General features: G+C 32.7%; 1 long non-coding RNA gene across 1 annotated transcript in view; it reads right to left on the reverse strand.

Annotated features, from left to right (window-relative positions):
- Positions 1–5960: 5960 nt before the first annotated feature.
- Positions 5961–13951, reverse strand: part of LOC113460379 (uncharacterized) — a 149315-nt gene continuing 141324 nt past the window's right edge. The window contains exon 4 of the long non-coding RNA XR_012577263.1: positions 5961–6064. This is a non-coding gene — a long non-coding RNA (uncharacterized LOC113460379). The remainder of the gene's footprint in view (positions 6065–13951) is intronic.

Here is a 13951-nt window from a genome sequence, read left to right on the forward strand (position 1 = left end):
ACTCTGGTTTAGGCAACCAGTAGCTTCCAGGAAGTACAATGAATATTAATTAAGTTTTCAGCCTGTGCTGAGACTTTCAACATGTTCTGTGTTTTGGGGAGGTATCTGACTAGTGCATTTATCCTCAATTAGCAGAAATGTCAGCTGGTTGATAAAATGAGTATAATCTGATGCTAATCAAAATTTAATAATCCCTTCTTATTAGAAAGGATTTTCAGTTGGGAACTGAAATCCACCAATAAGGTTGCTCAGCAAGAAAGTACTTTTGATTAGAGAGAGTGATTTACGTATTATGCAAAATAAACTGAAGGGTCAGCAGATTAACATACCATTCAAATGCCTTGCTATGCACTTTCAATTCTGCAGAAACTTCAACACCTCACTGGAAATTTAAAGGTACAGGAATTATACAAGGAACACAAAGCAAAACTCTTCACATTTTAAGGATATTTTTGTACATTTGCTTGGGGCATTCGTTTCTTTTATCAAGTATTAATGTAATACAGTATCCTGGGAGTCCCCTGCTGAACTCACTCCAGTTTATCAATGCCTTTTCTGTCTTGAGGGTCCAAAACTGGATGCAGTATTTTAGATAAGCCGCACTGAATGCAGAGTAAATGAGATAGTCACTTTGCCCAGCTGTGTTCATACAGCCCAGGATATTGTTGGTCACTGCTGCTCTCAAAGGATGCTGCTGCCCCATGGTCAGCCTGCTGCCCACCAGAACAATTACTGCCTGTTCCACAGAGCCCCTTCCCAGAGACCCTAAAATGAAAGAATTTGAAAGAATTAGAAATTACTGTATCTGTGATTATTTAAGTTAATCCAAGCAATTGCTTTTACATATAGTTAGTTTTATGCACCAGGTAGCCCTGTTTCATACACTACTAAGTGAAATCTAATATTTCAGTCTAAAGAATAGTGTAGAAGTTTGAAAAGGTGTATGCTGAGCAGCTCTCCTTTGTTGTGTAAAGTACCTTTTTTTCCATAATAGGAAAATTAGAAGTTTACATAAAGTAGCAATTTTGCACAGTAAAATTTCTGTCCGTTCACTTCAACCTTAATCATTAATTCTAAAGTCATTTGGAAAAAATCCAACGCTAACATAAAGCAAAGAGAAAAACAAAAAAAAAATTTCGCTATTAGGAAAATTTGTATAGTAAGTGCAACTCAGAGTAGAATTTTGAACTCGGAAAAAATATTTTGCATGGAAGAAAAAAGTGTAGTACAACTTTCTTCCTTTAAAGTATGAGCAAAACATTTAGTACTTTGTCTCTTGAGAATTATTTTTGTTAGGTTTTTAAAATCTGTGAACACCTTCTTTATTAAATGGGTAATGACAATGATGAAATATTTACAAAACACACACAAATGTTCAGGATCCATTCTCAAATCACTGTAGTACTCTTCCATTTCAAAAATCTTGAAGAAAAATTTTCAAAGTTACTACTGCAAAGCAATGGATTACTGCTGTACTTACTCTTAGTCAAGAATCATATATATACAGCAGAAAATTTGCTGTTTAGACATTTGTATGGCATTTTAAATGTAAAATCTTTTGTAGTCAGTCTTGAATAAGATTGGAAGATACACTCCTTACTGGGTAATGCTAATGCTAACAGGAGATTTTTATTTTTCTAATAAAAAAAAGATTGCTTACTAGGTAGTTTTGTGGAGTTGACTGCCAGCACATTTAGGGCAACAGCATCTCTTGAGATAGTTCTTAAATTATTAAAGGAAGTTATTTTATGGTTTTGTGGTTTGGTTTTTTTCCATCCTTAAGGGCAAAAGAGAAGGAGTTTGGGAGAAAAACCCCTTAAATTAGACCATACATTTTACAAGGCTTTGAAAGAAGTGGCTATAGGAGCTGAAGAGCACCTAGAAGTGAAGAAAAAAAGGTGAATACTTGATTGTCAACCTCTCAAAAAGGAACAGAAAGTGGAAAACCAGTAGTGGAAAACCGCTACAAAAGGTTTACCATACTTTTTGAAATGTGTTTTTTGTAAACTTTTCTAGAGTTTGTCAGATTTAAATAGCATGTGTTCATATTTTTATTGGAATGTTTAGTAATTTATTCCTCTGTGTATTCTTTGCCCCTTTCTAGAGGCCTCTGCAGTACTCTGTCTGGCCACATAGAAATACAGATGACATCTCTCTTTCTAACTGTATTTCTCTTTACATGACTCATTTCTAGCTAAAACTGTTCTGTCCAACATATCACAATAGCTCATCATGATGATTAATTCAAATATATTCCAAAAATATCCTTTGATGCAAAAAGTATTAAAGCATGAATCAGTCAGCCTCTAATTGTGATTTATTAACCTTCCAGTAAATTCAGTGATTTTCAATTCTCATTTTCTTTTTCTGCCATGAACTAAGTGCTACAGATCTGGTCTCTGAAAGAAAAATATGTCTAATTTGCTTTTTTATTCAGTGGGTGCATATGTTTAATGGCTTTTACTATAAGTGGGATAACTAAAAATAGGACTCTTTAACTTCCTTTGAAGAAGCACCAATATGAATTCCCAAATCTTTGAACTTTTCTAAAAAATATGTTTTTAAATGTTTTTTTCATGGAAAGAATGTGGGAAGATCCTTTTGTTTCACTTCACTAGGGATGTTGTCTAAATTCACAGAAGGATCCATTTTGATTTTTCTGTTCGAAATTTGAAAGTGCTGGTTACACTTCAAAACCTCTGCTGGTTTAGGCTAGTTGAGGCATGTATGAGTTCTACAAAATAAGATTTCAAACAGTGTTTGGCTGACCTAAGCCAAAGGATATATCTGAGACCCAATGGGGGCAATTTACTGTAATGAATCTGCTGTCTTTATAGAACTACCAAAATGTGTTAAATGCACTAAAAATGCTTCTACCTATTAGTGCCACTGATTTTAATTATAAATGTCCATAGTGCTTCAATACCAATTATTTCTTTCTCTGAAAATGAGGACAGAAATATGATTCACAGGGAGCAAGCCACTTACCTGAGCACAGGTGGGGAGTGCTGTGTGAGCTATTTTAGAGTTTCTGGGCTGATAGAGGAACAGATATGGCCAAGCCTCCAAGAGATCCAAGAGATCTCCAAGAGAGCCTCCTCCTTCAGCAGAAGGACCCAGAGTCTGGACTATTTACCTTCTGGAACCTTCTGGAAAAGCCACTGGGAGCTCTTCTTAAAATAAGTTTAGTCTACAGTCTTCATGCATGGCAGGATTTTACTCTGGTAAGAGCAGGTGGAATTAAAGATCAGCAGATACATTCAGTTCCCAGCTCCTTTAAGAAACAAGAGAACAAAAACTAATATCTTAAAGACTCAGATATCACTGTAAAAGCATTTTTCTGTTATTCATGACCCAAGGGTGTATCCAATTCCTTTTTTTTTTTCTTTATCGGTCTCCCATTTTGCCAAGTTTTCAGCTAATTTTAAGGCACAGATTTCAGGCTCATGTTAGAGATGAAACTGATAGCAACTGTTGAATAAGCTGCCAAAAGACATATCTTTGATTAAACTTGTGTCATTTATTATGTAAAAGATGCTTAAAAGGAAAACTATTATCTAACTATAGTACAGTACTAATCTTTCAGAGATTAAAGGTCTGATCTAATTCACAAAGAAATCAGTTTAAAGGTGCCCACAGAGTTGAATAAAACTTGAGCAAACCCTGGAGATGATAGGAATAAAATTAATAACACTGTGAAATAGCAAAAAAATTCCTTTGTTCTATTTGTATTTTAATTGTGACAGACTTTTTATAATGATAATGAAGTGAATAGCAAAATATGGAAATTTGCATTTCAGCTGATAAAAATTTGCCTGGTGAACTCAGAGGAAAACTTTTTTATTAAGTTTTATGAAATATCAACTTTTTTACTAAACTTACTGTTTATGTGAATACATATATATACAAAAATGTATTAAAAACATCCTAACATATATATAAAAATAAATACATTTTGGACTTCTCTTTTACCTACAGTACTAAAGGCTAATTACTATACACATCATTCATTAATTAGATGGGGTATATGTGTCCCAGTAAAATTCCATGAAAAAGTGACAGAGAGAGATAAGAAACACCCTGGTCAAATACTCGCGACTGCAAGTGCAGATAAATTGTGTTTCAAATCATAACCAAGAACGTAGTTAGAGAGAACCTGTTGAACATTCAGTTTTTTAACATAAGTAAAAAATATTGTGTAATATATTGTAGGGTTCCAGCTCAGAAGATCTTCACTTGAAAAATTTATATAACAGTTTATATGTTATTTATACCTTTTGTCTATATCCTACACCTAATTTATCCCACCTCATCAGAGGCATGTAAATGAGATATCTAGGACAAAGATGTAAATGCTCTGATATCCTTTAAATTGTGGCTTAGAAAATCATAAATATTTAAAGTTAAACCTTAAGTTGATTGTGTATTGATAATAACTCAGACTATTCCCAATAAAAAAATAAGAAAATACCATTTGTATTATTCTTCTTGCTTAGCATTAGTAGTATGTTGTATTTATGTATCTTCAATGAAATTGAAAGTTGATGAAAGACTGACACACTTTGGATCCTCCCACTTTAGATTTGGAATGATTTTTAATCAGTTTGATGCTGAAAAAACAAGAGTAAGTCAGGAAAAGAAGGCTTTTAATGATTTCCGGGAAAACTGTAATATCTTGCTGGAGCATTTCACTCTTTTCAAACCACTTTCATTTTAGGTGTACCTAAAGATACCTAACATGTTGCAACATTGTAGAGATCATGTTTTATCATAGAAATGGGATTTAGCCTCCTTTTAGCCATGGCTGTATTTGTCTTTTCACATTTCACGCAAGAACCATGCTCAGAAGAGGATAAAGGTGATATAAATGTTAAAGAAAGAGAAAAGCAAGATTTCATTTAATTTGAAAACCTATGATATGCATTGTTCTTATGTTCTGACTCTTTTTTACATCCTGACAAATTCACTGTGCATGGAGTAAGCAGAGAGGTTCAAAGCATTTTAATCCTCCTCCTAATTGAAAATTTAATATTTTTTAATCTTTAAAAAAAGTTATTAAAGAATACAACAAACCTTAATAAAGATCAAAAAAAAATTTATTATAAAGTGACTTTCTGGCTCTCTTCAAGCAAACTTTCAGATCCTGAATTGTAATTTAACTATCATTTCCATTATCCTGGTTGCCTACGAAGGCAGATTACGTAAGTGTGGGGAAGGTGCAGAATTTTCATTCTTGCATATGTAGGTGTTAAATCTTCCTTAGATTCAGATTTCCATAATTATAATGGTTATAGAACTGTCTCTTACTAGATGGAGTGGGTGGGCAAAAAACAACCTTTCAGGCATACAAAAGCTTATTAAGATTAGACAGGGTTTTGGTGAATACATGAAACACTGTTAAATGGCAAGTGAGACTTCTCATCAATGTTCAGTAGAGATTTTCCTGCTTTCTCTAGTCATGCTGCAAGGGCAGAGAGCTCAGACAGTCTGCAACCCTGGGCCATGAAGCTACTTTAAGTAACTGTGGAAGGAGGGACTGTGAAGTTGCCAAAATGAATTAAGCATATAAGGTGAAAGATGAGGGTATAAATAACACAAATGCACAACAAAGTCAGCTGCTCAAAAATCAGGGAGAATACTGTAGGGATTTTTTTGCTCAGTATCAAGTAAAACTATGTAGTACAAATAACCCATCCTGCCATATAAACATCATTTCATACATAAAAGTTATTTTTGAAGTAAATTTTGAAGTTCTAGTCCTTCAGGACCAGGTTTGTTACGACCGTAAGAGCTCATGGCTCTCATGGCTACAACCCATAAGAATCTTAGTTTTTTTCTCTGTTTTCCTGACAGTAAAGAGGAGATAGAAATGTTTTGCTAAATATAGCATATTACAACAACAGTTGGAAGGTAAAGGACCCCAAACAGCCAAATGCCTTTGCAAATCCTGGTAATCTTTACATTTTAGTGCAGTTCTGTGCCAGACTGCTCAGTTCCTCAAACTGGTGCTGGAGTAGAGAAGGCTTCAGGGGGACATAAATGCAGCCTTTCTGTCCCAGGGGGCCTACAAGAAAAATGGAGAGGGAATTTTACACTTGTATACAGTAACAGGACAAGAGGGAGAATGACTTTGAAGTGAAAGAGAGTATGCTGAGATTAAATATTAGGAAGAAAATTGTCACTGCAAAAGTGATGAGGCACATGGAACACATTGCTGAGACAAATTCTGGATGCTCCATCCCATGTTTAAGATTAGGTTGGGTGAAGCTTTGAACAACTGGGTCTAAGTGAAAATTGTCCTCCCTTCCTGTGTCATAGGTTATCTTATATGTCATTTGGGTAATAGTCAAGATTCCTTCCAACTCAAGCTATTCTGTGACTGATGAACATAATTTTGATCATATTTTTGCAATGTTTTATTTCAAAATTTTAATGAGAAAAAAGCACTACATTTTTATTTTTATGATTTTGAAATATAGAGCAATAAATACATTTCTATAATGTTTAGCAGTGTTGAAAGGAAAATGTAAATCTGTGACAAATAAATATATGGTCAAGTATTTGCAATCATATATTCAAACTACACATATGTAATTTCCATGTTTTCAGAAATAACAGGTTCTGAAGTGTGTTGATTTGAAGTTATGTACAAACCCAGAAGCAAAAAGGTTGTTTACTGGTCTTGGAAGCATTGCTGCGGATAAATTAATTTAGAAAAGGTAACATAGAGTAGTTAGTCATTGTACCAACGTTATTGACAAAAGGTGAGTACATCAAAAAGTCATTACAGTTGTATGTAACGGTGTATATGTACTACTCATCAAGTTCATTTAATTTATATTTCTTTAACATTTTTTCAAATAATTGATTAAAACGCTTCTTTTTTGCCTGTATATTGGCTGATGCTGTTTTAGCAATCATGGCCATTTGATTTCCTTTACTGCTGATAGTTTGCAACAGGTTTGTTGTGCTGATCACTGGGACTTAGTTCTCTGATCCTTGAATACCCAGTTTATATATTTTAAAAACACATATGATTTTCAGGAAGGATAACTTAGAGCTGATTAAAATGCTGACTCCTGATTCTCAGTAGATTTAGTCAGAACAAAGTGTAGTCAACACAAAAGAAAAATGTTTTCTCAAGAGGTCATCTAAAATCTTCTGGTTAGACTCCTCTCTGTACACTGGTTTTCTTCCAGGTGGAAGTGACACACAAATTAAGTAGGCAGTCAAGATTTTAATATTTCAAGTGTTTCAAAACATACAAAATTATGCTTAGAATTGAAAAAAGAGATCTGTATTGTTATCTTATTTTTTAATTTACAATTTTGTGTTCCTGAAAAGAAGACGTTTCTTATCAAATAACTTATTATCACAGCTTATAAAAATATAGATATATGCAAAAAAAAATTGGACAGTACTTATGTATTTCATGCTGCTTTTCCCCACAACATTTCTTCAAAACTGGTAATTTTATTTTGTCATCTTTATTATTTCAGTTCATATACAAAAACATTGAAAAAAAAGGAACATGAAAATAATTTTACATACAAATTCTTTTTCCTGTCTCCAAAGAATTCAATACATGTTTGCAATTTTGTTATTTCTCAACATAGTACTGGATCCTGTCCTTTCTGTTGGCACACTGGGATACACTTTGCATAGAAAAATGGCTACTGAATGGAAAAAATGTAAGACTGAGAGTGTGTGTGTAACACAATAGCAGGCATCTTTGAAAAGGTACTGATTTTCAGAGAATGATAGAGACAGAAATACAATTTAAGTTTTAATTCAATATTATGTCAGATTTTTAGGAATTCTGCCAGTTTTAAAAAAGAGACAGGGAGTGGAAATAACTCTTGAACTGATTGTGATACTTATAAGGATTATTCTTCTTGCTAAAAAACTGACACAAAATTAGATTGAATTTTCAAACTTGCTTTTTTGTCAGGTTTTGGTTGTCTTGTACCATTGGATTATTTACTGCCAATGTCCTTTGCTCTGTGAATAGTAGTGCATGTAGTCTATATATTTCTTTAATGTCTCTAACACTCCCAGGTTACCGAGCAAGAATGACATCAGCCTTGAAGATTAATGGAATTTCCTGTAGAATAAGGTTCAAGTACACAAGTTCTGACAGTAAGTGTTCATAATATTTTTTATGAATCAGTGAATGCAAAATTACAATTAAAGAATCAAAAATGTATACACCTCTGCGAAACGGAAAAGTTAAATAAGTTTCTATGTGACAGAGAGCTACTTTTCAATAATCAAGAAGAAATCTATTAGGTGCAAAAGCTATCTCTATTTTATACTAAATTTATTTTATATTACTTTTATACTATTTTTATTTTATGCTACTGTTCTTCTCTACTATCTTTATTTTATATATAGGAAGTTTCATATAAAATTTCAAAATATGGGTCTGATTCTACTTTTCTGCCTTTTTTCCCATCTATTGAGTGCAGTATCTAGAGATATGCAGTGGTCTATATCTGTTACTTATTCATCTCTATTGCACTTTGTCTTTTATTATGTTTATGCATCCTGCTCAATAATGGAAACTCAATCCCATATCCAAAAGAGACAATTGCAAGTAAAAGGAAAAGTAGGTACAGCAGAATCTAAACTTTGCATGTTACTTTTTAGCAGACAATATATCATATATTGCTTTGTCCATTATAAGAATAGTCGCAAAATGGAATTTCTATCATCTGAAATAGTGGATACTGAAGAAAATAGTACCTTAACCAGGCTTTGAGAGAAGAAATTGATAGGTAGGTATTAATGATTAAGCACAGAAATTAAAATAGGACTCCTAGCTGAAAAATTCTACCTATCGGGTTTACCATATATTTTAAGGTAATTGCCACTACTACCTGTGATCAGTAATCTAAATAAATGAGGATCAATCTAAACCAAAGTAGCAGATTGTCCATGATCAGTAGAAAGTCATTCATTACATACACCTGACCTATTTCATTGTCATTACCTTGTCAAAATTCTGAGATAAATTCAACAAAATTTTAAGCACTTCAGTGAATCAATGATAGCAGTGTTACAAAATAGGCCATAAATTGTAAATTTGAAAATAAACTGGTGAAAAATGGCAAACATTATGGAAGTAATTTATTATCCCCAGTAGTAAAGTGTAATCTTGATACAATTGATAATGTGCAAAAGAGGTCTAGGCCAATGTACAAGAAGTCATGATGAATTAAAGAGCAGTAAGAAGTTGCTGGGCAACTGTATGCCACCAATTGCCATTGCCAATAACTAATATGAAATGTAAAAAGAATTACATTTTTAACACCATGTTTTTATGTTAATTTCTAGTGATGTTAGTCAGTGTAGAGTCAATTACTAACTCTCATTTTAAAATACAAGCAGTGTGCCATCTTCAGAGCAAATTTGCAGAATTTTATCACCCATTCTAATTTGAAATTGGACTTAATGTTATTTCAATGTGTGAAAAGTCTTAATTATTGAAGTGCAGAAATTGACAAATTGTTCCTTTATAAATTTTTGGATTTTTTTTTTCTGATAGCAAGGATAAATTGATCTCTAGTCTGCCACCATAAAAAAAAAAATTAGGCTAATAAGTAAATAAATAATGTAATTAATATAGAGCAAAAAAAATGTAGTTCATAAACTTCTCTCATCTCAAAGTTTACCACCACATAATCATTCATTTTTTGCAAGATATTAGAGTGTTGCAGGAGACATAAAGCCCTATGCTGTGCTCATTTAATAGTGACAAAAATAAGCCATGATCATTTTTCACAACAGGTATATAGACAGGTATTAGCTGTCCTCATCAGATTAAGTCGTCTTTCCTACTTTGAACTGCTTGCAGTAGTTTCTTTGCTCTGCATTCCCACAGAGGTCTAAATATTCCCTTTCTGTGGAGACAAATAGTTTCTAGGAAGCAAATTTGAGAAATTCTTTCTTATGTATTAGGCGATCAGGTTTGTGGAATCCAAATTAGCTAAAAAGCACTTTATTCACATATTGGTGGTGAATTTTCACACACCTTTTTTTTTGGTTTTCTAAACATACTTATGGAATGATCAGTAGCCATAGAATTTATGACTATAATTTCTGATTGTCTCAGCCTTGGCTGGCAGCAGGTCCATCCTGGAGCCTCCTGTCATTGGCTCTGCCAGACATGGGGGATGTTTCTGGCAGCTTCTCAGAGAAACCACCCATGTAGCCCTCCAGCTACCAAAGCCTGGCCACACAAACCCAATACACTATTAAATAAGAGTGATAAGTATTTATTAAAAGTAAAAATTAACAATTTTAGTAACAGAGAATTGTTATTGTGCAGGATTGATGTGACACTTTTGATCTATGACCGATATAATCTCAAAATATTCAAAAAGCAGGATAAAAAAGACAACTTTGCTGCTTTTGCAGATATCTAAGACATATTAAGTGACTGAGGCTTATATAAAGCTTATGAGTCTTCTTAATTTTCAGAAGGAAATACAGTTGTGTTCATCATTAGTCCTACATCAAAACACAGAAGCAGGAAAGCTCTCCACCAAATAGGAGAAAAGAACCTAAAGCTTGACCAAGCTATTAACTGTTTTACTGTCTTTTGTAATCTTTAATTCAACCTCCAGTTGTCAGGATACTTCTCTTTAGGGTATATCTAGAGAGAGATGCTTAGAGAAATTAATTAAAATCAATTATTAGGTTGGTTTATGAAGGACTAGTTAAAGACTATTTGCTCCCTATTCAAAGATTAAAAGACATTCAAAATCAGAACTGAAGTTAAATAAAAGAGCTTCTAACTCACCTAGAAATGAATTGAGTTAAGCTAAATAAAGAATACTTTCCATGGGAAGAAGAGTCACAGTAAATACTTCATGTAATATAATTAATCAATATAAAATGTTTTTTTAATTTTCAGGAACTTTCTTAATTGTCTTTTAAGACAGTGAGGACTGATGTGCATGGATCATTTTTTAGAATATTGTAATTCAGAGTACTTTATCTAAAAAGGGGTTTTGTAACTAAAAGCAACACCTCAAAACTTTTATTAGAATGATTAGGAAAAATAATACTAGTGTAGGAATCTCTCCACATAGTAAGTTAAATTTTATGATCTAAGGGAAAGAAATACTAATTAAATGTGTAAAAGAGAAATACCAGATTTGATTAAATAGAATAAAAACCCCAAGAAATGGTAGTTTATTCTTCTACCTTTCTTTCTTTCTTTCTTTTTGCTTGTTTTTGCTCTCCTGAACCTGTATCCTTGCCTTTTAGCACATAATCTACCTTTACACATTTTAAGTGGAGGAAAAAAAGCCACTTATTTCCAAAAAAAACAAGTGCATTTCAGAGCTGCAAAATAATAGAGTATTTTCATCAAGTGTCTTTCTGCTGACAGCTTAAATTGATATTAGACTTACATAAGATTTAAGCTGACATTTGGTTTACATAAGCAATTTCTGTTCATCAGCTTCATCAGTATGAAATTGTTTATCTGTTGATAAAGGTGAAACCATATTATTTATTTTCAGGACTGTTTTTAATAGTATGATGTAAATATAATATTGAAATATTCAATAATTATTTTTACAAATCAAGTGAAACTGTAGCCTGCATTATCTTTCATTGAAATATAACAGCAATGTAATATTGAAGTTCTATTAAAAATTATGTGGTGTAATTTCATTTCTAAGTTTATTCTGAATCAAATGAACATATTACTCAGATACACTTAATTTTTAATCTATATTTAAAATAAATTTAATTAAAATCCCTGTCCTCTTTATTTATTTTGGCTTTACATTATGATCTATTTTTGCAAAAATTTTGAAAAAAATGCAAATAAAAATCGAAAGGTTCTGTCCCCCAAAATTGTCTGCTGTCATAAATTAAAAATTATCACTTTTCATTTCTCTATTAGGAAAGAAAGTTATTTCATTATTTCATATCATAAGAATTAAAGCAAGTAAGAAAATAACTACCTATGTATTGTCCAAATGATTCGAAGATTAATAGGAAATTACAATTTCCCTCTTCTGACATAAACCCATTTTTATTTTGGTAGTTGCACTTTGGAAATTACATTCATTTAAAGAAAAATCATATTATTGCCTAGTGTTTCCCATAAGTATTAAAAAATCCAGGGACATACTGAAACAGCTCTTCAGGACATGGTGTAGATTGCAATAAATAATAATATTTATTTCAATACTTATAGCACATTCAAGAGAACTTGTTAAACCTCCTTCATTTAAAGAAATTTTTAGCTTCTGTATAAGCCAGAACAATGGAACTTTCATAGAATTATTTAATATCCTGAGTTGGAAGGTACCCACAAGCATCATCAAGTCCAACTCCTGGCCCTGAAAATGCCACACCTCGAGTCACACCATGTTCCTGAGAGCCTTTTCCAAAAAACTTCTTGAACTCTGTCAGGCTGGTGCTGTGACCACTTTCTGGGGAGCCTGTTCCAGTGCCCAAAAACCCCTGGCCATGAACCTTTGCCTAATATCCAACCTAAACCTCCTGCGACACAGCTTCAGGCCATTCACTATGATAGAACATCTCCCTCTTTTCTGTGAATAATAAAGAGGTTTTTGTGGGAAGGGTGGTAGTGTTGAGGGACTGACATTGATTTTCCACACTGCTTTTGAACAGCCATACTCACTGATTCATGCAAATAAATTTACCCCTAAAGAAGTTTTGCCAACATTGATCCCTAATTCCCCAGAGTTTCTTAATTAATCAATTATAATTTAGGGTGTCTGTGTTTTGTTGAGATAATGGTGTTTCTTGGCATTATGCAATAGTTTTTGCATTTTCCTTTGTTTGGTTTGTGCATTTATTTATTTTTAAGTACAGCTGAATATTTTCAGACATAAATAAGAAATATTCTCCAGAAAAATAGTCATCTTACTTCCACTGTTTTACTAATCCTAAAAATACTTGACATGAAAGGCCTGTTATTTCATCTACTCCATTTCTGACTACATGATTGTTCCTTGAGTTACATCTCCTAGCTATTTGTCTATTTTTTCCCAATGACAAAGAACCTTTCCACATATATACATATATATATATGTATACACATATATGTACATATATATGTATAGAAAAAGTTAGGTTTTGTTTTATTAAACATCATTAAACATAACACTATTTGGCTATTCCACACCTTCAAATTATATCATAACAACAATGTCAATCACTTTGAAAAATAAGGAATAAAGCAAGACTAAATCCATTAAATGTGATTTTTCTGGCAACAGCTGGAACACAGGAAGGTATTACTGGATGCTACTGATAATTTCAGGATTTTTCACTTCACTTATAGTCTTTTCAGTCATGTGAAGAAGTTTTCCATGTTTGACAAGATAAATGCCTTGCGTAAGTTAATAATTTGGTAATACATAAAGTCAGACCAAGTTGTCTCTCAAATTTGATGCCTCTCAATTTGATTTTTTTTTCCAACTACCATATGTATTTAGGAAGGTTCACCCTTTTGCTACCAGTGAATTCATATCAGTGGGACTTGGCATGTGTTTAAAAGGAGTCACTTTCCAACTGTTTGTGGAAACTTTCAAACTGTTGTGTCTGACTGATACATAACTAGCCATTTATAGGGACACACCCTATTATTTTCCACTATTCCTTGTACAGGTACTTGTCATCTTCATTTACTGCTTCAAATAATCATGAAGTAAAGTAACAACAATTACAAAACACAAAAAATACTACATTTTTTCATTGCTCTACTGTTATATTTATTTATTTTGCCAACTGTATATTCAGAGTGAATATACAGTTGACAAGACGTCATTCTTGCGCTTATAAGCCACAAGCCTCAGTTCTGAATCCTTGTCTCCTGAGTGTTAGGGAGAAACTGTTCTGCTTATGCCACCAAAAATGATCCATGTAATATTGAACCAGAGTTATGTGCTTTGAATTAAAT

Source organism: Zonotrichia albicollis, chromosome 1 (genome assembly GCF_047830755.1).
Source record: "Zonotrichia albicollis isolate bZonAlb1 chromosome 1, bZonAlb1.hap1, whole genome shotgun sequence".
NCBI lineage: Eukaryota > Metazoa > Chordata > Aves > Passeriformes > Passerellidae > Zonotrichia > Zonotrichia albicollis.